Genomic DNA, 25,156 nt, shown 5'->3' on the forward strand with positions numbered 1-25,156 from the left:
CATTTTATTCTGGTATTGTTTGCTAGAGAGTTCGTGACATCCCAGTACATCCCAAAGTGAATGGTTCTGGTAGTTAATTACTTACATGGGTGGGAATGTTTGCACTTTATTTGTACTGAATTTATCTGCCATTATCTTTAGCAGATGGATCTTGTATTTTCCTGATGGATTCAAGTCTGAAGTGTATTCTGTATTCATTAGATACAAAACTGCTTAGGTAATTTCTTGACCTCTGCTTGATGAATTAGAATTAATATCTTGATCTGATGAGTGTCGTGCTTTTTAGCATTCTATTTACATCAGTTTAGCATAACAAAAGTAATGTCATCCTTTTCTCCTGGAAAACAAAGGAGAGTAGGAGACAGAGTTGGCCCAGATTCCTCCCAGGTCATAATGTCAAAGTCAGTTATGAAGACTCCTGAACATGTAAGATTTTACATTACTCTTCCTTCTTCTACCTAAATTCATAAGGAAAACAGTGATGGAAGAGATCAGCACACCTCCATTGATTTCAGTGACCTTTCTGTTAGCAGTGCGTTGGGCCTCCAGTGATAGTTATGTCTATCCCAGGATAGAAAACAACATGAACACTATTCATAGAAAAGTCTTCTGAATAAAAAGACGAAGCAAATTCCACACTTTTCAGCGTGCTCCTTCTTGGAATATGAGAAGCTTAGGCATTTTCCTCTGCTCCTTTGACCTCGGATCGATCAAACAAAAAAAAAAGTAGTAAAAAAGTTGTGAAATAAAATAAAAAAGAAGAGTTTGTACCAACCAGATTCTTCAAGGGAACGAAGACCAAAGGCAAAGTGATTTTTCAGGTGGGGTGCATGGACATAAATGAGATGCCTCTGAAAGAATCCAAACTTTTTGTCGAAATCAGCACTTCATTAACAAGCCGCTGAAGCTGGTTTAAAGCTTCCATTGAGAGCTGTTCACTGAGAGTGTGAGTCATTGTCTATGTACAGAATCATGGAGAGATTTATACAGCCAGGGAGGGGGGTGTTACTGGAGACCCTTAAATAGGATGGAAGTCTAATTTACATGCTGGGTAGAATGAATTGCAAGTGTAATTGCAGCTGAAATCTTTCACCAGGCCTGAGCTGGCAGCAAATACACAAGTTTTAGTTATGCTGCTGTGATGTGTCTGTTCCTTGTGGCCACTGCAATCAAATGACAACATTTTAAGAATGACAAATTCGATTGCCTAAAGTAACGTGGCCTCAGGTGTTCACCCTGTTCCAGGCAATATGTAATGTCCTCGGCACATTCCTGTTGTGCGCAGCTTTCTTGTCAGCCAGCACAGAAAGAGACGTCCCATTTTTAAGCGAGTATCTTGAAAACATGCTGAAACACTTCTCCCAAAGACCATGTGACATGCGCAGCACTGTTTCTGCTGGAAGGGGCCAGCGGTGCCTTATGGTGACCTGTGGAGCAATCATGGAGTCTGCAGCTTATTAAGCCTCTGGCTTTTGCAGTTGGCTCATGAAATGACCCTTCCCTTGCATAGCTGCAGCACTGCCCTTGGCACGCTTGAGCCTTGGGTGCTCGTTGCTACATGGGAATGCTCTGCAGAGTGCAATTTACCCATATGGATTCATCTGGACAAAGAAGTCTAGAAAAAAATGTCATTTTTTAAGGAATGTATCTGAATCTGGAACTTGTTTCCATCTTAGCCTCTTATAGAACAACTGTTCCGAGTAGGGAACTGTCCACGCTGCTTTCAGCTGACACAACCTGTTCAAGGTTCTAAGTCAATAAATATCAGCTACTGTAGAAATGGCAAAGCAAGTAAGAAAAAATGGATTAAATGAGACCAGAACTCTGAGGGTGAACAGACCAGGATAGTCTCGAGTGCTGAAAGAGGAATAAATGAATTATTGCCACCACTACCATTGTCAGACCCTCCTGATGGCTTGGCCTAGCAATGGTGAGAACTGCAAGCCACGGAAGATGGCAAAAGAGAGTCCCTGTTAGTTAAATAATGAACCTGTATTATCTCAGCTTGAGCTGTCCCTTACTGTGGGCCTGATTTTCATTTGAGAGCTGAGGCCCAGATTGTAAAGCAAACATTTATTAATTTGCATTGCATTTCTGGATTCCATAGAACATGTCAGAAAATAAAGGAGATTTGTGAGGCTGCTCTAGCACAAGGTAGAGAACAAACAAGGCGAAGCGGGTCTGGGAGGGAGCTGCCTACCCCAGGGTGCTTCCTAAAGTAACAATGTTTTGCCCTGCATGGGTGCAGGACACCTATTACACAAGTCTTGCAAGGATTATGTCTCCTTCTGACGGAACAGGAGAACATGGGAAGCAGCAGTGACAACACAGCACTATCACTGATTTGTGTCTCAGGGCCAAACCAGTCCTTTGACTGAGTCTTTTGGTTAGGGTTTTTTTTTCCCTCCTTCTTCTCCAGAGGTCCAGGAAGATGTGCATCCTAAAATGACTAACGACCAGAATTAGAAGAGGTACCACAGATCCTATTTTAGCTTCACTCCAAACACACCCTGGTGCTACAGGACAAACATCTAGTGTTGTGGGATGGATTGTTTCATTAGCTGAAGGACCATGATAATGGAGCACGTCTGGGCTTGTGAGGCATCAGGGAGTAAAAGACTACTTTTTTCTCCCTCCCTGTATGCTTTTATTAATATGCCTTAGTCTGGCTCTTGGGGTATCTCTGCTGAAACGTGAAACTTTTTCATTCCCTGGCCTCCCTGCTGGGACCACTTACATGTGTATTAGTTACTGTCAGTGATCATAGCGTATTATGAGCCTCTGGCTGGTGGGAAGTGTTCTACGGCCATAAAAGGTGCTGGCTAGAAGCAATACCTCTCCTGACTCTGCTAGGTTAGAATCTGAAGGGTGAAAAGCTATGAAATACATTTCCCATCCTCAAACCTATTAGATGCTTAAACCTAACTGGAGTTTTTGGTGAAAAGGCTTTACAAGCAAAACACAGATAAAAAATTGTTCTGTGATACATATTTTTATTGTTGACCTGCACTGTATTCATGAGAGTATAAAAAATACAAGGCTTCTACGCAAGCAGAAGCAGAATATACAAGTGTGTATGAAGTTACCACTATTAGCATCAGGGGTTTTTAAAATTTTTTTTTCTTTTAGGTCCTTGTGAATCTCTCATTCTAAAATGAAACACAAATAGCTAAAGATCACAAAAAATGGCTGCATTTTCATGCTGTATTCCTTTGTCACTACATTTAACTCCTATTTTCCATTCATATTGTACATTATAAAAATGTAACTGCTATGTGTATAAATTCGTATTCTAAGTGAAAAGTGCACGCTGAATTCTTCCACCTTAACTGGAAAGATGTAGACAGCTTTCTCTGTTTTCACCATGGGCCTGATCCAAAGCTCAAGGAAGGAAACTTTCAGCAGGCGTTAGTGCAGGCCCGTGTGTCACGGACGCTAGAATTACTTCTGCGCATGGTGGGAAAATAGAATTTTCCATTCTATTATTTTCCTTTTTAAAAGGTCATGCAGTATGTACTGGGTTATTTTTTAAATTATTTATACAACTGTATCCTGACAAGCTATGACTTCCTCCAGCGTAAACATAGCTACTGTTTGTTTCTGTGGTGTTCAGCAGTGTTTATAAGGTTGGGGAAGAACCATAAGATAGTGTGGTGCATGCTTTTCAAAAAATCTCCCCACTTATTTTCTCTAAAAACTTTTGGTCAGATTCTGATCTCAGTTCCACCACTAAATCATTGGAGCTACCTCATATCCCCCAGTGGGCCTGGGCTGAAAATTGGTCCCAGTGGTCTGTATGCTGGGAGCAAGGCTGGGTAGATACGTGGTCTCGCATAGGGCTCTGCTGAGAAGACTGTACCCTACATGCGTACGCACATTTTTAAAAACACTTCTATCCAGCTCAGTATATTTTATGGACATTCTTCTTCTGTGAATTGCCTAAGTCATGGTCACTTGTATTGTGAAACTTATTTTATGTAACCCATGGCTTTGGTTTTGTTCAACATTGTACCTAACCCCCTGGATCTAACTGTTCTTGCATCCTCAGAATCTCCTGAGTTAGATCCAACACTGTGGATTTAGGCCATTGTCATAGCAATACATATTTTGAATAACCATATACATTTTCCAGCGAGTTCCAGGCACTTGAGGGGAAAGGTGCAACCAAAAATATTTACCCCTCCATATATTTCATCCTGAAATTCTGGCATCAGACTCTTTTGTCATATATTAAAGGCCGTTTTTCTATTCTAGGCTTCCATTTGATAGAGATGATCGAACCACTGTAATGCATTGATTTGTAAAGTGCTTTGTGATATCTTGAGTGTGTGAATGCAGGAAAAATCAAATTCTGGTCTGTCAGGCATGTTAAAAAATGTTCATCTTTTGGCTGAGAAAATCACTATGCTGTCACCTGGTTTTGTGCTGACATTTTCCATGGGTAGCACAAAGGGCCTAAAAGCACTTGGGGATTGGGAAAAACAGAACAGGCAGTAAAATCAGGAACCTGACGATTTTTTCATGAAATCCAAACCTCAGTTTTGCTGCAAAGGATCCCATATGGGTTTGGAACTGTTGCTTACCTGGCACGAGGGCACAACATGGTATTTTCCAGGTAAGTAAGAATAGGTCTGCTGAGTGCATCCTTGTGGAGCTACTGCTCACAGGGACAAAAAATGGCACATAACTTTTGACATGCACATGATGCGATCTGGCTTGACAGGCTAGTGGGGGATTTTCCACTAGCCAGCGTTACTACAGCCTGTCACAATTTCCTCAGCTATGTAAAATTTACATTAACATTTTTTCACTAATGTCAACAGCTCATAACAACAACCTGGATAAAAAGTCATAACCTTTGAAGATGAGGTGAATACTCAGTTAACTGGAAATAAAGCTGCCTTCCAGGAGACAGGATTCCTGGAGAGGAAGTATGCAAGAAGCATCACCTGCTGTGTAAGTTTTGCTCTATTTCTTCTGATTTTGTTTTTGTTTCTAGAGGATGAACATATTGAACAATAGCTTTCTAAGTTGTTGTGGGCTTTGGCAGTTTTGGTAATATCATACACCCTGAAAGACAGGAATTAAGCATTGTGACCTCTGGCTGATTATAATAAAGATAACAATTGAGAGTAAGAGCCAAGGAAATGAGCCCACAATTAAGATTAAATTCTGCAATTCAGCATTCCCCTCAGCAATCCACTAATTCTTGGATCCTATAGGCATGGATGAACTGTTAATATCAGAATATTAGTAGACTTCTAAAACTTCTTCCTACCTTAGTGTGCTAATGAGGCAGCAATCTTCCCTCAAACTAGAGGCAGGGTTTGCAACACTTTGATACATTTACTCTCCTGCAAGAAGGAAGGAGTCAAAATGGTTAAGTAAATGTTGCTAGGTACAGCCTTGGAGGAAAAAGACTTCCCTTCATATCCTTTCTGCAAAGGACTAAATAGTACTTTTGACTTTTTTTTTCCTCATGTAGAAAAGATGTTTGGACCTTGAATTCAAGCACATAGGAATGAGCTTCAAAAAGATTTTATAAAGTACCACAGCAACAGGGGGAAGTGAAGTTTTGCAGAAAACTGCTGCTGCAGGATAAGGAGCAAGAATGTATGAAATATCAGATCCGCTACTTTGGATTTCATGCAAGTCACTATTTATAGGATGATAAGTGAAGTTAGCTTCAGACTTCATTTATAAACGGATAAGCATACATTTCCCTTCTATGCCAGAATTTTCCAAACTGCAGTTTCATGCTTCCCTTGTTCTGACGCACATTGATATTTTGCGGGCATGTGGCTGGGCATTGGTAGAGGGTTGATAAAATTGTATTCAACAATAGATTCACCTTCCTAGTTAGCAAATACTCTGTGTACAGTATATGCAGTCCCATTTCGAGAGTGGTGAGGGAACGTGGATTCTGTTTGCCTGATTGCGAAGTGCTGATGATACTTTTGAAAATGAGACTTGGGGCTTCTAAGACACTCAAGAACTGACTGCAGTTTGACAGTCAAATTTTATGAAAGGGTAGCTTACTGTGTGGAGTTCTGAAAAAATCCTGCATTCCATGCCTTAAGTCCTTAAAATCTGCTGTGCTTGGCTGCTTTTGACTTTTTTTTTTTTTTGCCAGATGCCTTCTGAGGCAGGATCACCTCACTAGAAGTTCTTTGCTGTTGGAGCAGCCCCAGGCCCACCAGAGACTGATAGAGTTACAATTAAACTCATCGCTCTTGGTCTTCATTGCTGAGCATTTGTAATTTAGAAGGCAAATGTTATAGGCCAGGACATTTTTTTTGAATAAGCAACCTTTCCTGGAAGCAGGTGAGACGTCTCTGCTAAATAAGGAAAGGGGAATCTTCTTAAAGCTTCCCACAGAATTAAATGTTAACACCTTGTGCTTGCACACCTGCACCTGAGTAACACCCTGGTGTGGCGTGTGTATGGGATCCAACATGGAAGCTACATGCATTGGAGGTAGCAACTTCAGGCTGAAGCTCTGAACATTAGAGCAGTCTATTTCTTCTGGTAAATAATTCTTGTTAATATGCCACTATAAGAATCATTTCACCCATTGGCGTGGTACTAGCGTTAAAGCAGTGAGAGGAGATGACCACACCTGGATGATGTTCCACTGACGTCAGGCACATCCCTGTACAGGCAAACACGGCCCACCTGCAAGGAACTGAACAAGGAATCACAGCCTCAACAATTAAAACTGAACATTATTGGAGCAAGGTGATCAGCACTTGAAAGCATTTAAAAACGCTTTACCATTTCTAACTTGTTTATGTTGATGGGTTTTTGGGTTATGTTCTGATGTCTTACCCTGACCTTTACTCAGCTTCACTTTCTATAGGAAAAGTAAGCCTATTGTCAGCAAAGTGAATAAAATCTGGGAGAGGAGCTAAGAATGTAGCTTTTTTTTCTTCCTTTTTGTATTTAACTTGGCAAAGATGACTAAATTAGGTTCAATGAAGAACCCTTTTTTCCCTCTCTCCTGTATCTGCCCTAGAGATATGTATTTTCTGCCACATTAGCTAAAAGGCTACTGTTGATTTCTTCAGCCATTTTTGCCTTTCCATGCCTGTATTTCTTCTTGTTTCTTGGTTTTTTTTAATAACAAAATCCAAATTTGGGTGTTGAAAATAGAGATGTTGTTATCCCACCAAGCAGTTAAGGGACTAGCTGTTTCAGTATAACCTATCCAAATACACATTACGGCTTTCTGTTTTGTGAAATTGCACAGGGCGGCTAATGTGTATTTTTCTAATGCACCTAGAGGAACTAGAGGAGTAAAATTACGGTGAAACACAAGGAAAGAGAATAGAGAATAACGTTTGGCAACAAGGGGAAAGCTTTTTAAAGAGAATCTTGCAGATTTTCCCAGGACAGATAAATGCTGAGGCTATTGGTCAGCTTACCTCCCCTTTCTCTTTTTGTACATGGAGGAAACCTTGTTGCATTAACGCCGTTAATGCATGGGACTGATCCTCAAACTGCTGCACCACAAAGGGTGCTTTGAAGGGGCAAGAAACTTACACCTGCCCATCAGGTGTTCCTCACTAAATGTCAGGCTTTTTCAGGAAACATTTAGTCTGCAGTCAGATGTGCATCTCCAAATCATACGTGCAACCCTGCCACAGATAGAAGTTTGCTAGCTGAGTGCTGGCAGCGGGGTAGCCTTGGGGAGCGCACAGCTCAGTGTGATGCCAGTGTTACCCTACTTTCCAGCATGGTTTTGTGCAGCTGCCCTTGGGCCTCCGCTGCTGCAGCTGAGCTATTTATTGGTGTATGAGTTAGCAGGGGTAAACCTACTTTGTGTCTGTCTGCACAGCTTCAGGCATACCTTTGGCTGCAGCTGTAGGAGTTCTCTGTGATAGGGTTTCTTCCGTATGGAGCCTGCAGGACGTACAAGTAGGTCTCAAGACACTTATTTTCTAATGTACTGACTTGAACACAATGGAAATGTCTACAAGGGATGCTGTGGTACGCTGGCCCTGTCCCTCTACCAGTTCTCACTAATGCTTCCTGTCCCTCCACAGTGCCATGGGCCCAGTACCAGGACTCCTGCCAGGACTCCTCCCAGATGCTGGAGACTGCCGTGGTATTGGCACGGAGAGCAGGAAGGCCATCTTTTCTTCACACCGTCAGCATTTCTACTGCTGACTCTGGTGGTGTGGGAAGGAGGCACCAGCTGGCTAAGGCCAAGGCAAAGGTTTTGTAAGTACCCCTGTGCTTCAGTCATTTTCCAGGGCTTGGTGTGTTGGGCACATGGAGGAGTAGGCCCTAAGCTCATGGGATTTGATGGCTAAGGACAAATACTGGGGGATGGGGTAAGCAGAAAGCAGCAGAGGGGTACTTGGGGAGCGTTTAGGTTAATGGAGAGAAATATGACTTTCTGAGCAAGACAGTATTCCTAGACTTCTGATATGCCACCCGAGAGTAAAGCTGCTAAGGGTCTCTATCTTCCTGCTGTCTACCAGGAGAGACCCCACCTCTGTCACACGCACTTTTCTGGATAGGTTACTGCAAAGTGCTGTGCGTGGAGATACCCTGGAAGCGTGTTTATTTTCTGATGCAGAATTCTGGGTTTGTCAGCTTCATGGGCTGCTTGTAGAGAAAAGGGGAACTAGGGAGTGAGGATCTAACATGTTTCTGTTTGCAATGACTATCGGGAAACAGAAATACACTTGTAAATAGATCACAGGGGATGCATTACTACCAGGTGCTATTGAAGGTAAGGGTGTAGCACGGAGCTGGGTGTTCCTAAGGTGACAAGAGAAAACAGTGTTATGTGAAGAAGTCTGTGTGATAGAGAAGCTGTGGTGCCTCCAGACAAGCTGTGCACATGGTGAGGAAGCTAAGAATTTTTCCTTTAGGCAGGTTATTGCCCATCTTTGCTTTTCTTCTTGGCCAAGATCTTGGCCATGACTGCTGTGAGACAAAGCACTAGTCCAGATTTGTGCCTTTGAGCCTCACTCTGTGTTTAAAACCAGGTGTTATGGGTGGAGGAAAGGTGGGAGGAACGTGTCTCCCGTCTCAGTCATACTGTGAACCTGTGTAACTGGGACTTTCTGATAACATACTGCTTTTCCAGTTTAATGGTATAGCTAGGAATTTTTTTATTGCAGTATTAATCTCTGTGTGTGCATTTCTTCTGTCATTTGGGAAATTGCCACCGTCCTTAAATAGACTTTTTCCAGTTTTAGTATTGCCTTAACAACTGTGACTCTTAGTATATAATCTAGATATGCTGCTTTTGTTTCTGTTCGGAAATACCTTCTTGCAATTTCAGTTCACACAAAGATGACTGAAAAGAGTAAAACTCTACACTAAATTCTTTCGTTTTGTTTTGAACAATGCATTAGGTTGTTTAAACTGTAATTTATTTTAAAATGATCTTTCAGATAGTTTGGAATGTGTTTACCTTTACATACCTACATAGTGTTTTCCTCTTGGTGAAGGTGTTAATGCGCATATGGGTATATTTCTGTGGGATGCGGACCAGACAATATTTTTGAGCATGGTGGCTAAGTAGATTTTTTAAAAGAAAAAAAGATTAAATATTTCTTCCATTGTAAAAAATCCATTGCTGCATGATAAAACGGTGAGAGAAAAAAACCTTCAAGCTTCCAAGCCAAAGCTAACTACAAAGTAATGGGCAGAAGGGGAGTGACCTCACCCAACACGGCTTTCCTGACCCTTTCCACTTCATTTAACTACAGTTTCTAATATGGCCATTCCTTCTACCCCTTCCAGTTTGATTAAAGGAGTGGGAATGTGGCTGTCAGTGTGAACAACCTTCTTGTCTAACTGGGTTTTCTTGCTGGTGTTAGGAAGTGCTGGTGTTTTAACTTGTAAGTATTCCCACCTTAATTGCTACAAAGTTGTAGGTTTTGGCTTTCTAACCCTGTGAGCTGAAGGTTTGTGCTGAAAATACTAACAAATACAAGCAGTAATTTTTAAAAATGAAAATAGCATCCTGGAGGTGCTGGTTTTTAACTATCAGTGGCAAAACATTTGTACCCACCACATTCTTTACAAAATGTAGGCTCTTTAAAAAGAAAATGACTGTCAGTAACTGGGATAACTGGTTGGAGCCCACAATGCCCCTGCTATTCTGGTTCTTGCTTCTTCAGTCATTCATTCCTACCCAGTTATTTCCATGATAATCAATGGCCCACCCCTCTTGGAGCTATGTAGGTTCAGACAGACAGAATCTTAATGCACGCTGGATGCTCTTGCTTGCTCCCATATATTACAGTCTTTTTTTCCCCACTTCCTTGTTTGAGAGACATTAATAGTTGAGTGAAGGATGATTTTTTTCCCCCTGACAACACACAAACATCACTAAGTTCTCTGCATTCCTATTACTGATGGCTAAAGTAAAAAGTAACATTTATGCTGGACCAAAAATCTGAGTTTTATCCTTCAGAGCCTGTAATGTGAGAGGATACATATACTTAGGCACTTGCTAGTTTTCATTGTTCGCAGCCAAATTATTCAGCTTTTTGTAAGAGCAAAACTGTAGCTGGGCTACCAGAAATTGTTTTGTAAAATATTTTAACATATAGTGGAGATAATAAAGACACTGTGTAGAACTTTCATGTCATTTGGGCCAGATTTAGTGAACCTGTTGATCAGGAGCAGTCTCTCAATCCTACATATATTCCAGCTAATTTTGGTACCACTGTCTGGGGGAAAAATTGTTTTAGTTTATTTTTCTTTTCTCTGTGTATATAACATTTTAAAGATATTGAAGCGATTGACTTGTCCTGTGTTACAGTGATGGTTATGAAAGGTTTTGCTTGGAATTGTTATTGTTGTTAAATTTAAAAAAGGCTCTTTTTACCCCTTTGCTACCACCATTTCCACTACATAGAAGCAACTACCTTCTAGTAGTTCTCTGGAAGCCCTAGTCATGGGCTCTTACTGAACAAGATGCCATATACAAGTAAAGAACGCAAGGGCTGCCTGTTTTAGGTATTTCAGCACCTAAGAGTGCAGCTAGGCAAGATGATTGAGCTGACCTAGTAGTTTGCTGCTGAAAGCCAGTTCAGCTCACTGAGCTGGCAGAGAACCGTTCTCTGGTTGTTGCTGAACTGGGTTTTACCGAGGCAGGGAGGGATCAGTGGACCACCAGAACCAGGGCAAGAGAGGAGCAGGAAAAGGGGGAGGGGGACAGAGTTGCCTCTTAGCTGTTTTATTTTTTACTGCATCCCAAGAACTGTGTATGAGCCACCACAGACGACAATCATGGAAGTACTAGCTTAACTCTTGTCAAGACTCTTGTAGGCTTTATGGTGACAGACTGTTTTAAGGAGGCTTTCTGAATGCTTGAAGAACTTTTCCCAAGTTTGAGGGACTTAGGAATGAAAGCATGAGGTTACTTGTCTCGTATCCTGGGCAAGTCAAAGGTAGGTGCTGATGCTGAATGTGGGCAGGGGAAGGGAGAGATGAAATTGCTGTTTATCAGTTTGTGCCTGATCTGAGAAGCGAGGCTGCTGGAAAGGTATGGAGACAAGGATGTCTTGTTCCAAAAAACAGACAAGGAAAAGGAACATGCAGCAGCATTTGGAGGGCGTTCAGATAGGCAAGGGTGCACCTGTGAAGGATACAGAAGGGGATGTGGCCGAAACTGAGAAGTGAGGTGATGAGAATCTGTGCAAGAGTGTTGGCCCCACCCAGCTGGGTAGGGCAGGGCGGTGTTCTAGGCCTTGCCTTGTCTGGCTAAGGATGGTGTCTAGACCAGAGACCTGAGTGACGAGTAGCGTGGTGATATTGGCTGCTGTGACCAGGACAGGACGGAGCAGATAAGTCACTGGCCTGTTTGGTTGCTGTTTAGGACCTCTCTTCTGTACGTGTTGAACCAGTGGGTTGCCATCCTGCAGGTGCCAAAGGGGCTGAATGAGATTTTAGTTTGGGTAAGAGAAGAAGCTTGGAAATAGAGAGGCAGATCACAGAGAAACTGTTACCGAATGTGTGTGCCACACGTTTGTATTTTATGGGGCAAATTCACCTAACAATAAGTACAGAGGGAATGCAGATTAAGTGTCTCCTTAGGACTACTGCTGGAAATTGGGAGCATGAGAAGGATGTGCTGAAGGAGCGGTAAGGAGGCGACTCTGGAGGAGGAGGTCTTGGAAACCAAAGAAGAACAAAATACCAAAAAGAGCCAGGCTGATAATTTTGACAGGCTGGAAATGAAGCAATATTCCAGAGATTACACCAGGAAGTGGATATTGGAAACCTTGGCAAAGCAGCTGAGTGCGAAGAGGCAGGAGCCAGATAAGGAGAAGCATAAGATAGGGGTGGAGGAGAGGAGCTCCAGACAGCAGTTAAATACTGCCTTTAGGAGTGACTGTGAGGATGAAAGGCAGGAGGGAAGAGATTGACAGCTAATGAGACAAGTGAAACCAATGGTGGCTTGTTGTGCTTGGGTTTTTTGTTGTTTTTTTTTTTTGTTTGTTTGTTTGTTTTTTTTGTTTTTTTTTAAAAAGATGGACAACACTAATCCATAGCTGTATTGCAAGCGAGAGGTGAGGGAGCAAGAACAGGGGGGAAGAGGATGGGGAGGCAGATGCAAGCGGAGGGGCTGGGATTAGCAAAGGAAACCCAAAGCAGAAATGTCTGCCTCTGGACTGGATGGCGAAGAGTGGCGCGGGGGAAGGAGGAAGGCACGGGGGCTGTGTGTTACCAATTTTCTCTAGAAAGACATGTGTGAAATCCTGCCCAGGGAAGGAGGGAGAGGGGAAGTGCGGCAGAAGGGCAGCTGGGGTTGAGTTTCAGGGGATTGAGTTACGCCGGCAAAGAGAGGCTGTTACGGAGGAAGGTAGCAGGGCTCGAGGGGGAGAGGATGACTCTGCAGTGGAGGAAGTCAAGACCGGGATAGGATTTCCACTAGGAATGACAGACCAGCGGGAGAGTAGCACTGGAGGAAATGGATGCTGGGGGTGAGCCAACATTGTCTTGGCGATAGGAGAGGGTGTCAGAGGAGGAGGAGCGTGAAGTCTAGAGAGACCCAATAACCAAATAAATGTAGGGGGAAGGGAAGGGAGCGGGGAGCTGCTGCCAGCGGTGGACAGCCTTGCGGGGAAGCTGCGAGCGAGGCCCCGCGCCGAGGGGGAAGATCTGGGGGTGGCTGCAGGGCGAGGCCCCGCCGGCAGCGCCAGGTGAGGCAGAGGCCGCCCGCTGCTACCGGGGGAAGCGGGGCAACGCCTGCCGAGCCGCGTGGAGCGGGGACACGGGACGGGGCACACACACGCACGCACCTGCCGCCAGCCTCCGCTGCCCGCGCCGCAGGGCGGCGGCCGCCTCCGCAGGGCCGGGGCGGCGGGGGCGGGGGGCTGCGCTTGGCCCACGCCCCGCCGCGCTGTCCCCGCCCCTCGCCCCTCGCAGCCGCCGCGGCCAGGCGGGCGGAGCGCAGCGCAGCGCAGGGAAGCGCAGGGCAGCGCAGCGCAGCGCAGCGGGGGCTGCGGGCGCCGCCGGTCGCTCCCCGCCGCCGAGCAGGAGGGAGAGCCACCGTCCGGGCAGCGGAGAGGTAGGGGCGGCCGGGCCGGGGGCGGCGGCATCCCTTTGCCGGGGTGGGGGGCGTACGGCGGGCCCGCCGAGGCGGTGACCGCGGGCGGCTCCGCAGCCCCGCCGCAGCTCTCCCCCGCCCTCCGCCGGGCCGGGCGAGCTGCGGCCCCGGAGCAGCGCGGGCCGGCTGCGGCCTCCCTCCTTCTCCTTCTCCTCCTCCTCCTCCTCCTCCTCTTTCCCCCGCTCGCCGCCGCGTCGCGGGGCTGCGCCCCCTCGGCGGGCCGCTGTCAGGACGCGGAGCCGCCCCGGCCCGGCCTCGCCTCGCCTCTCCCCGGGGGCCGCGGCCGCCGCCCCTGCCCGCCCTCCCCGCCGCCGCGCAGCCGCACGCCCCGCCACGGTGCGGAGAGCCGCGGGCGCGCCCCGCCGCGGCCCCGCCACCGCTCTTGCCCTATTGCTTAAAAAAATATAGATATGTAATTTTGTATTTTTTATTTTATTTTATTTTTTTGTTCGGGGGCGGGGGCCCGTGGGGAGGCGGTGCGGAGGGGCGGCCTCTCGGGTGTCGGGGTCCTGGCGGCCGGCTGTCAGGTCGTTACCCGCTGCGGCGCTTTGTACTGCGGGAGTGCCGGGCGCGGGAGTAACGCCGGTACCGAGCGGCCGCTGCCTTCCGCGGTGAGGAGATGCGGTGCTTTGCTTTGTCTCATCCGCTGCTGTTGTGGATTCCTGCGCTCCTTAAGCGAACGCACAGTTAAAAGACGTAATGCATGGGCTTGATTTCATTATCCCTTTTAGATGGCTCTTGCAGTTAGATGGATACAGGCCTGATTTAACAAAAAAACCCACAACATGGCAGACTCCTGCTCGGTACTCAAAGACTGCAGCAGCTCTGAAAAATCCTTGTTCATGGCACTGGGATCTGACGTTTTATTTAGACAACCCTCTTTTAAGGCTGATTCTCTTCCTCTTGGAGTGATAATACAAAACCAGAGTGAGCAATTGAATCTGTAGTTTTGATATCTTAATTGCAAGTAAAATTGCTTCTTGTTTAAGGAAGGTGAGTAGTGATCTGTATTTCTAGACTGTACTTGAGGCTCAACATTGTCCAGAGGTATAAACGCTAAATATTCAAAATCAGAAGCAGGATTACTGTAAGAGGGGAAAAAAACATAAACTATGAAGATCTGGAGCATTCAGTACACCCTTCAATCTTTATTGATAGGATAGCAATATTATGAAACCTGGTTATTGAACTGTCTGGCCAGTTGGGGAAAACCACTGTTATTCCCTCAGCCCAGGGAATGCATTGTGCTGAAAGACATCTTGGGGAACAATGCTCCCCAGTCTGAGGGTCGCAGAGGCAGGTCACTTAGAGTAATTTATTCAAAGAGATATCAGCCATGTGCAAATGTCAAGGGAGACCATGACTCCTCAGGCCATTGCAGGAAATCTCTGCTAGAAGGAGGACTTGCATATGCTCAGGAGCCTCTGGAGGGAGAGATAGGAGATTAAAACAGTGTGGGATAAAAAGCCAGGAAGGGTGGGCAATGGCAGCTAGATGCCATTTGTAAAGAATTGTTATCATCCATTAGCATTCTTTTTTTTTCTTTCTGAAGCTGTTTCTCGGTAAAACAGCAATGGCTGTTGTGATGCCGACATGACTTAGCAGTGGTCGTGGGGCTACGGGGATGGACTAGTGAGCTCGCTAATGTGTCACAAACGGCACTAGATAGGCAATAAAATAGGCAGGGAATATTTTGTTACTTCACGCAACGGTGTAAATGTGGTACTAAAAAAAAGGTCAGGTTATGGAACAGTGGCCCGTTTTTTTCTTTTTTCTGTAATGCAGGTTAAGTGCAGTAAATGAGACGCACTAAAGCGGGATGCAGCATTTCAGGATGAAATAGGAGCTTGCAGTAATTATGTGGCAAAAGCATTACAGATGCTGTTTCATCTCTATGGTGGCATGAATCCTGCAGCTTTTGGAATCCCTGCGTTGCTGAACCCTGCCTGCACACAAAAGTGGAACAGAGGGGGCAAGGTGTTCATGCTACATGTGTGGAGACCAGAATGCTGCTGCAGGTCTCTCAGACAGCTCCTTTTAAGTAGGTGTACCAAACCATTTTACGAAAGACATTTTGGTTTTCCTTCAACATATATAAAATTTAATCAGTTAAAACCCCTTTGCTGGGTGGGCCTGTAATGCTCATTTATATTACGTCACCTGACTAAGGATTTATTTTTAATGTGGGTCAGTTACAGGATTTAATATTTGTAGTTCAATTACTTGTAAAATAAGCATTGTGTTTCATTAGTGAGGAGTACATGGATGTATTTTGTGGAACGCAGATGACAAGGTCTATTTATGCAGATGCTTAAGGTTCAGACTGCAAAGTTATTTAGACAGTTAATCTCTATAGGCACCTAAATTCCTTAGTCATCTGATCTGGGCGCAAGGTAAAAACCAGTATAATAGTTCATCATTGCCCATTACCCATGAGTCAGCTCCTAAATCTGCTCTGGGCTAGTACCGCTGACCACAGGCCTCCTGCTCACCGTTTCACGGTTCTAGGAAAACCTTTGCAAGCTGCGGTGCTTGGGCTGCGAGCACTGGACAGCCTTACATCAGAGCGAGGAGCCACTGGCAAACCCTTGGATCTTTCTGGCTCTGAGCTGAGCGAGGGGGTTGTGAAGTAGAGCAGTGCAGGCTATTTTCTGTGGTGCGTGACGTGCACCATGCCATGGAAACTTCTGATGAAATCAGGCCGGTGCTCCATGATCTAAACTGTAGAGCCATGTAGGGCTTTTCGGACATACGAGCTCGCACTGCGGCCTTGCTCCTGTACTCAACTGATGTAGCTGGGGAGTTTGCCAGTATGTTGGACCCTTACCTCTGCTTAAGCTCATGGCAGCTTTCCCAAGTTAAGCCAGTGGGAATCTGGCCTAGAGATATTAAATGTGAAAATCTCGTCATTTTCTCTTGCTTTCTAGTGTATTTACACCTTAGAAATCATCTTGTGTTTGATTGTTATCACCAAATAACACTCGCCTGGTGAAGCAAGTGTTGGAGCTGAAATGTGCATACCATCAAATGGCACCAGGGTAGAATCAGTGTTCTGCAGAGAGACTGCATTGAAGACTACTTTCCCCAGTGTCGGGGTTTTTTTTTTTCCACATATGGTTTTCATTTGTCAGATTTTTATTATTACTTTTAAAATGATCTGTTGTGAATTTCTGTGTTTTTTAATGAACATGAGTACAATGTTGCAGCAGTTACAGCTGGACCTTTCGAGGCTTTGCTTTCCCTTAATGAAAAAAGGGTTACAGAGGTGTTACGTATAAGGAATTTTTCTTATGCCTAGTAGATCTCAACCTTATTTAACAGCTTTAACAGAGTGATCCATTCTATATATTTAAGCAGGCAGCTTTTTTTCTGTTTTGTCTAGCTTTATTTCTCTTTCATATACTGTTAATCCCAGATGCATTTTTCACTGTCCATTCCTCATTAAAAAGCCCAGTTTTGCATGGAAAATCTTTCGTATGTATTGTTAGTTGATGGTTGAGTTCATAACAGTTTTTTATAGTTTTTTCAGAAGGATGGCTAGGGCAGGTGGGGTTGCATCCAAAAGTGTTATTTGTACTTGCAGTACAATATAGGTGATTAGGACAAGATATGCACCAATCTATAAGCTTTGTGCTCAGGGATTGTATGTATCTTCCTATGGCCAAGGGTGGGTTAAGGTTGAGAGGTATCTTGAGCTATTGTTTTTCAGCCCCATTAACATTTTTTCAGCCTCTTCTCTGTAAGGTTGTTTTTTTTTTTTTCCTTGTTGAATGGTGAAAATTTCAGGATGTTCTTACTGTTTCATGTCTCTTCCCTTTCCTCCTGCTTTTCTCTTTATATACTGCACAAACTTCCCCCTCCCCGCCCCAGGCTGCATGTTTTCAGAACACCAGGAATCTCTTTGCCATGCCACCACTATCACCAGAGAAACATGTCATGCTGTTGTACGGTCATTTTTATTTCAATGTTTTGAATGTGCTAAGCATTGAAACTTTAAAAAGAAATGGCATGTTAGTTTGATTTATTCAGCAACCCCTCGCATCAAGAGGGCAATGAGAACTGAACAAAAGAGCCACTTGGTGTGCAAATCTTGCGCCAACAGATGCTACCACACACCTGTTAGGTACTACGAATAGACTAGCTGGTCATACCAGTCGTGCTGTTGGAACAGCAGAGGTGTGTCATTAATACCCTGCTCATAGATCTAAAAATATACTGCTATGAAACTGTTCACAGGTAAACGTTCTAAATTAAGTAGCTTTTCTGTTTACTGGGCTTCCAAACTTACGCTGCTGTCTTTTTGGAAGAAGTGGCCAGATCCTGAAGTTACACCTGCTGAGCAACTTGCCTGCAATCTGTGAAAGGCATTCAGGAGTGATGTTCTTGGATTTAGTCTCCTGGTTTTGTTTGCAGCTGTACATAAGAGGAAACCATTTCTCCTTCTCTGTTAAAGTCATACCACTTGGGGTTAGGACAGTTGTAAGCACACGGAATGAGAATGCTTCCGCAAGTAATTGGAGAAACTGCAGACTTGCCATCAAAAAAAGACTTGCAAAGAAGTAGCAGTGAAGGTTTTGTTTGTTTGTTTATTTTCTAAGAAAGGACTAGAAATTGACTGACAGCTCAATTTTACTGGCATGACCACTGGGTTTGGTTTTGCTAATCATGACTCAACACAGTTGCGCGAGTGTGGAATGATCCCTGAAATGGGCTTCTGTCAGGGTGGGCAGTTGCTAGGCCTCTGTGTAAAGGGGTCTATAGGAGGGTGTATGCAATATATTGGTCTGTGAAGATGCGTAGTTGTAAACATAGTTAAAAAGATCTAGTTTAGCTGGTGGAAGATGTAATCAGAGATGGAGACACAGACCTAAAGCAAACACAACAAGCTTTTGTGTACTGCTTCATTGCCCACATGATTGCGTGGCACATAGGTTAATGCATTTGAAGTAGCCAACTTAATGAATAAAGTGTTTATGCTTCACGTGTTCAGTACCACTATAGAAAGTGGTTGAGCGGTTGTTGTGAATCCTTCCTGGCCTTAGTCTCTAGGGACTACAGACCTTTAGCTCTTTTTTTTTGTTTGTTTTTGTTTGTTTTGGTTTTTTTAGTTTGCCTTGAGTTTTCTTAAAACACAGCATCATGTCGAGATAACGACTGTGCTAAAATGTCATGTTTCTGGACTTCAGCTGGGTGCCTGCAGTGGTCAGGAAGGATCACCTTCCCACCCCCCAGACTTTGTGGAGCTTTATTTTCTAATCTTAGAGGCGTTAGTGGCTGGGGGCTGGCTGGGGAGAGGCAGAAAGATGGGTGGGAGGTGCTCCGAGGTGACGGAGACGCTCCTCTCGGAAGCCTCGCCCTGACGTTTTCAGGTTATACTGATTGCCGAATTTGATACCGGGTAGAAGTTTCTCCCAAGTCAGACCAACAGGCATCTTTGGGAAGTCTTTCATCTTCACTGTGGGATTCAGCCCACAGTAGTGTTGCAGTCCCAAGTACGCGGTCAAGGTCTTCTACGAGGCATTGTGCGGACTTCTTACTGTCAAGCAGTAATTCAGATCTGCATTTTTTGTTATTGTAAGTTACTGCCATTTCATCCTGAATTCATCCTGTTGTTGTATTGATTGACTTGTTATAGAATGGCATGGAGTATCTGCTTTGATTCTTTCCTCTACATGATAAAAGGGAGCCGTGTGTTTGCAAGGGCAAGAACGCTGTCGATATATATTGTTTCTCATGGCATGGTGAGTGCTGGCTGATTGGGCAGTTCTAGAGCCTGGTTTGCAGTTGGGATGATTTGTGGTTGCTTCAATCTGTAAATGCAGAGTAGAAAGTACCGTTTTGTGCAGTATGATTAAATGCTTATTTTTTCCACTCGTGAAATCAATTTTGCTTAGTGCCTAGGCACCACAAATACTGCAACTAATTATAGCAAGTAGCTCCTCTGGTTTTTTGGCTTAGAAGGGAAAAGGTGTTGCCTGCTGTATCTAAACTAAGTTAATGTAGATAAATTTATTTCAACACCCACAGGTTTTAGTTCAGGCATCTGAGTTTGAAAGTGTTGGGTTTTGTCTGTAGCTAAACTAATTATGAGATTTTCTTCCCAAGGACTTTCACTGACTTTTCTCTCAGTAAACAAATATTTAATTAACATGTTTAAGGGTGATCTCTAGCCAGTCTCTGTGTATGAAGAGCTTTGCACTGGTGGGTAGCTTGTGGCTCCAGTGTGCTAGTGGCAGATACATTTATAGCAACACTGGAATGCAGCATGAAGCTAATGATTCTAGTCTGTGCTTGGAGAAAGCGGTATTTGCCTCTCGCTAGCCTCTGTGCTTTTGGGAGGGTACTTTGGGTCTAAATCTGCCTTATGGAGGTCAGTGAGCGTTTTGATATAGGAGGATCATCCAGTAGAGTACCTTTATTAGACCCTGTCTCATGCAGGGGTCTAGTGAGGAAGCCAAGAAAGCTGGGGATCTTCTGTCCTGCTCTGATGCTTATACTGTATGAAATATGAAAGCAAGGGGGTTGAGTAGCATACACTGGGTTTGGGTGCTGGAACTCTCAAAGCATGGGATCTGCATCTCTCGAAATGTGAATGGTCCTTTAGCCAGCCTGACTCAGAGATGATGAGTTGGGAAAAAAATGGGCTTTAAACTGCCATGCTGCAGTTCATCTGAAGTTAAGAGGTATTCCTTGTCATGTAGCATTCATATATGTGGTAAAGATAGCCTAGTTAGTGCAACATTTGCTTTATTTTTGTTACTTAAAATATTGTTACCTTTTTGTGCGCATAATACGACAAGTAATTCTCTACAGTTTCATGATAGTCAAAAGTGAATGGGTTAATTGCTAACTCTTTATTTTTAACCTTTTTTTTAGAGTAGCTTATTCTTACTGTAATTTTAAATGGTTTTAGGAGGCCAAATCTGAAGCCTGAAAAAAATCTGGTTGACTTTGGTGGAGCTACACTGGTTTGCACCAGCCAAAAATCTGCCTTGTGGTCTTTAAGTTTTGGTAAAACAAACACTGGAGCCTGTTGTATTTTATTATTTTTGTGTTTTTGGCATCAGAGAAGCTTTTCCCGATTGTTTTTCTCATTTGAAGGCTGACTGTACTGAGTGACCTCTTGCTATTAAAGGGTGGGTCAGTTTATGTGGGAAAGTCTTAGTCAATGTGTCTGGGAGATAAGTGGGACTGCATCCCAACAAGCGTTGTGCATTAAATACTGGAATGTGCTGGGGATCTGCCAGGAGATTGGAAGCAGGACTATGCGACAGCACGAATGCAGTCACACTCTCCCTAAAATAGTACTCTGGATAACAGGAGATCTGGAAATTTATCACTTACCTCATTTTAGCACAAATTCTTTCCTAAAAATGGATTATTGACTGAGGGTTCAGGGGGAATTTTTTTTCGGGGCGGTGGTGGGTAATATATTCTGTTTGCATCTTAAGAACATTTAAGTCTCTCTCAAGTCTTCAGCTGAAGGCAGGATAGGGCTGCAGGTAAGAATGAAAAAGCTGTATTAAAACCATACAAGTGAAGCCCAAACCCCGCAGTCCCAGCTTAGGGAAAGCTGCTTATATAATCTTCATTGCTATCTGAGTGAGAAATGAGATGGATTTTTCTCTTAGTGTGGGTTAGCAGTAGTATCTTCAAATTCGTCTTGAACTATCAAGGCAGAGAGAAATCAGTTCAGCGGCCTCAGACATGCCTGGACTGGTGTCGGTGACGGGATTTTGGCACAAGACACTGGATGCAAGCAATCGGTATTTGGATATTAAAATGAACAGTGGTTTACCACTGCAGACTGTATATGGTTTTGTTTAAGGGTAAAACTAAGCAAATTTGATTTTTCGTCCCTGTGTCCAATTTGTCAACAGAAGAACGTGATTGTGCAGCTTTGGTCGTTGGCATAAGCCATTTAAACTTAAACCCTGCAATGCCGACGTTAGTTTCTTGCAGAAAGAGGGTGAGTTAGCTTCTAAACAGGATAGTGTGAGGAAAAGTGCGGGGCTGGGGTGGTGGGTGGTTTGGAGCAAGGTTGTAATATACTGAGTCAGCAGGTGGTTGTGTTTAGCCCTGGTGCGAATCTGCTGTAGGCAAGCGTGGATTGAAATAATTGTTCCCTGGATGCGTGTTTGCCTTGCTGCAGGGACCCAGACAAGGAATTCGGTAAAAGGGAAAGTAAAAGTAGAAATGTTACGGAATAATGAGATTCAGAACAAAAAGTCTGGACTACTGTAAGTCATGACCTTTTAGTGCGTGCAGATTTCAGGACAGGTGATGAGCTGTACTTTTTAAAAGGCAAATGGATTACTTCATTCGTGGAAAAATACCCACCAGCTTCTGGTCTATGCTACAAGCCTGGGGTATCAGTTAGCTCTTGAGGACCACAAGGTGTAACTCTCCCATCGCGCCTGTACCAGAACTAAAATCTCTGGTCCCTGGGAATTAGGTCCACGTGGCCTGTGCTTGGAGAAGGGCAGTTCTGTGTCCCCTGTGCTGCAGTCCCTGAGCTTCTCTGTGGGAAGGAGGCTTATTTAGCCTGTTGTGCAGCAGCTGCAAGGCTGCTTTATATTGTGCTGGTTTACAATACCTTGGGCTGTTGCACCGACTCAGGATGAAGTGAGGCACAGTGGTTTTGCTCCAAAGTTTGTTTTGGGAGAGGATGTGGCATACCAGATATATCCGCTCTGTGCTATGGGGGGATTCCCTGACCCCAGATGGCCCATTAAGCCAGCTTTGCAGCTTTCCATCGCTGGAGTGCATAAAGTAGCTTTATTGCTGGTCAGGATCTGGCTCCAAGGAGTGCTGCTTGCATAAAACTCAGGTAAAAGGTAAATAGAAGTAAAAAACCACAATCCAATTGAGTTTCACTGAGTTTTCTTTTTCAGTCTTGCACACCTTCAGATTATCTCTATATATCAGGAAGCATAAAAATTTCCAGAAATCGCACAGTTTACGTAAAAGGTGTGAAAAATGGCTAATAATACATTAAACTGCCCTGAGGAGCTGAAAGATGAGGAAGTAGGTTATTTTTAGAGATCTATTCCCATTGTATGCTAGACAAGAATAAGATGACGTTGAGTTAAACATATATCACAAATAATTATTTTTCCCAGAGAAGTATTGAAGTAATGGTAGTGTAGTAATGATGTATACTATCTGCCAGATTGGGAATGAAGCACTCAACTGCATTCTTCACTTTGTTTAGTAAGAAAAGAGGAACCTTCTATGGTTATGCTCATTACAAGATTATGATTCTTCTTTCTCTGCAATGCTCAAGAATGAAGGACCTGAATCCCCAGTTGTGCTGAATTACGTAGCTACATCCCAGCACGTGAAGCTGTGCTGACTTACGTCATCACAGTCTGTGGCTTGAGGTTTTAAATCATCTTCCTATAAAATTATGCAGAAGAAAGTGTCTGAGATAATTTTGTATTGCTCAGTTACATTTCTGAACCACGTTAGAAACATAAGGATTGTAAAAAACTGTGAAAAGATACTACAATGTTGGTAAGTCTAGGAGTTGAGGATGATGATACCCTCTTTGTGGGCAGGTATGAGTGATAGGGAGCACAGAGCTCTTACCTTATCTGTGTTTTTAGCCTAACTAATCCTAAGAAGGTAGTAAATCCTGAGGGAGATTATGCTGCTGGAGTGTGTGTAACAAAGATCAGCATTCAGATACACTGTAGGGGTATAGCAGGATCTAGAGATGCTTGTTTAGATATTTATTGCTGATAGGCTGAGGTAAACCAGAAGTTGAATTGCCTTAACTAGGATCTTCTAAACAAGTTGAAAAGAAGCACCATGATCTGTTTGCTGAAGCAGAGCTGACAGGTGAGGACCACATGGACATACCAGTGATAGGTGGAGCACTGAGTTGGCGGAGGGCATGCCAACCATTTTAGAGATGTTTCTACAGCTGTTGCCGACTAGCAGAGAATAATGTGGATCACTTGGGGTTGCAGTGGCTCAGCTCACTGTGAGAGTTCAGAGAGTCATAAAGTTCCTCAAATTCCTGGCATGGGGCGATGAACCTCTATGTCACCTTAAGGGCAATTTGCAGAGCAGCATGCCCATGTTATTCCAGGGTGCCTTTAATGGTAGTACAGCTCTTTTCCTTTTGAACTTCTGGTTGTCATAAGCTGTGACAGGACGCCAAGGAGTCATGGAAGAGCTTTGGGCCTGAAATTAGTTTTTGGCAAACTTGATTAGATTGGCACCTGTAGCAGTCTTACCCTTAAAAGTTTGATGCATATTTTGATATAAATCCATCTCCTTTCTGATATTTACTAGCTTGGCCATAATATTGCTTGATGCTCTAAGGAGAGGTAGGAGGGCATGCAAATATACGAAACAAGGGCAAAAATAACTTTGTATCTGTTTTTAATGTTCTGTTTTGTGGATTGATCAAAATGTTGCAGTTTTAAGAGTGAAACACTTGATGGTAATGAATGTTGAGAAATGGTTACTATGCAGGCAGTATGACTGCTTTATCAGAGGGGAATTTCCAAATTGCATTCCAAGCATGTTATTAAAGGATTAAAGAGATGGGCGATTCACCTTGGGCTAACTGTCCTGAGACTGTGCTTATAATACATATAAATAACTATTATGCAAATATTACTGTAATAGCAGGCCATATTTTGAATTTGCTTTGTGCCTTGCAGTGGTTCACACACTAGTCAGAGTGTTTGCAGTATAAACTTGATAGGTCTTGAGGGAGTGTATGTATTGGGATGAGATTGTAGGTCTTGTTATGTTTCTGTCTGAACCTCGTGTCTGTGGGCCTGGTGTGGCAAAGGAGCTCCGGACCTGGTGAACGAGGTGGGGAACACGATCCCAGTGTGAACTCACTCTTTGTTGTGTAAGATTAGGGTCTTGGAGCTCTTGACCATGCAAAAGGTAGACCCGCACGCTTAACTTCACCATGTGTTTTGTCTGTGCTTCGTGTTGCTATGTTGACATCCCAACCTCTCTAATTCTGGGGGAGCTGCCTTCTGGAGCAACGAGATGTTCATGTCAAAGTGCGAACAGTGGCGCTGCAGTGGGCTGAGGCTGGGGTGTTTGCAGCTCTCCAGTCGCGTTTTTTTTTTTTTTTTGAGTATGGAGTGTGGTCCTTATGAGTGTTCCTAAAGATTTTGGTTAAATTGCTCTTGCAAATGGCAAACCCATTTGTTTTGTTCCAATATTCTAAATTATAATCTTGTTTTCCTGAAACAGAAAGTACTTAAGTTACCTGCATTGAGAAAAATATTTAACTTCGGTGAAACATACCACTTAATTTCTTTTTCTCTGAATTGGCCTCAGTGTATAGTAGGAGACTGGAATGCTTTGTATATAGCTTTCTTCTTTGATTACATTGTTAAAGAAAGCTTCCATTTTTGTTGTCATCAGGAGCAATAAATTCTTGTTCCTTTTAAAAATCTGTCCATTCTGGTTTTCACTTGCATTAACTACTGCCTGGAAAATGCAGGTATTTCCCTGCAGTGTGCTTGGAACTGTCTTCTGCAGCCAGCCTGAAGGGCACAGTTCACTTTTGGGAAATGCCAAGTGGAAGATTGGTGG

General features: G+C 43.9%; 1 protein-coding gene across 3 annotated transcripts in view; it reads left to right on the forward strand.

The window, feature by feature from the left end:
• Positions 1–12,783: 12,783 nt before the first annotated feature.
• The window catches only part of SPTBN1 (spectrin beta, non-erythrocytic 1), a 137,737-nt gene continuing 125,364 nt past the window's right edge, over positions 12,784–25,156 (forward strand). Inside the window, exon 1 of one of the 3 annotated variants that reach the window (XM_075088103.1) lies at positions 12,784–12,956. The gene's annotated coding sequence lies outside the window, so the exon portion shown is untranslated. Of the gene's footprint in view, positions 12,957–13,016; positions 13,176–13,403; positions 13,544–25,156 lie in introns of those variants that run through there. The other 2 variants (XM_075088102.1, XM_075088101.1) reach the window with 2 other exon arrangements.

This window comes from Phalacrocorax aristotelis, chromosome 3 (genome assembly GCF_949628215.1).
Source record: "Phalacrocorax aristotelis chromosome 3, bGulAri2.1, whole genome shotgun sequence".
Taxonomy (NCBI): domain Eukaryota; kingdom Metazoa; phylum Chordata; class Aves; order Suliformes; family Phalacrocoracidae; genus Phalacrocorax; species Phalacrocorax aristotelis.